Genomic DNA, 313 nt, shown 5'->3' with positions numbered 1-313 from the left:
AACCATGATATGGATACATTTTTTTCGTAACAGTGACAACTATGGTGTGATTAGTACTTTTTTCAAATAAAGAGTTTGCATAGAATCAATGTTAGTTTTTGTTTGTTATTATTATTTTACCTTTTTATAAACAACAAAGAAATATGTTTTTTTTTATGAAAACCTGTAACTCTTCGGCCAGTGTGATTATGAATTACCAGCACCATATCCGTCAAGGCTATACTTCTGTTCACTGCTTTGTACAAACTAATGGAAACGGAAACTACTATTTGGAACACTTTACTGACTGTGTTTCCAATCAGAAATCTACAGA

Source organism: Penaeus monodon, chromosome 28, assembly GCF_015228065.2.
Source record: "Penaeus monodon isolate SGIC_2016 chromosome 28, NSTDA_Pmon_1, whole genome shotgun sequence".
NCBI lineage: Eukaryota > Metazoa > Arthropoda > Malacostraca > Decapoda > Penaeidae > Penaeus > Penaeus monodon.
Note: the sequence above shows the minus strand (reverse complement) of the source record.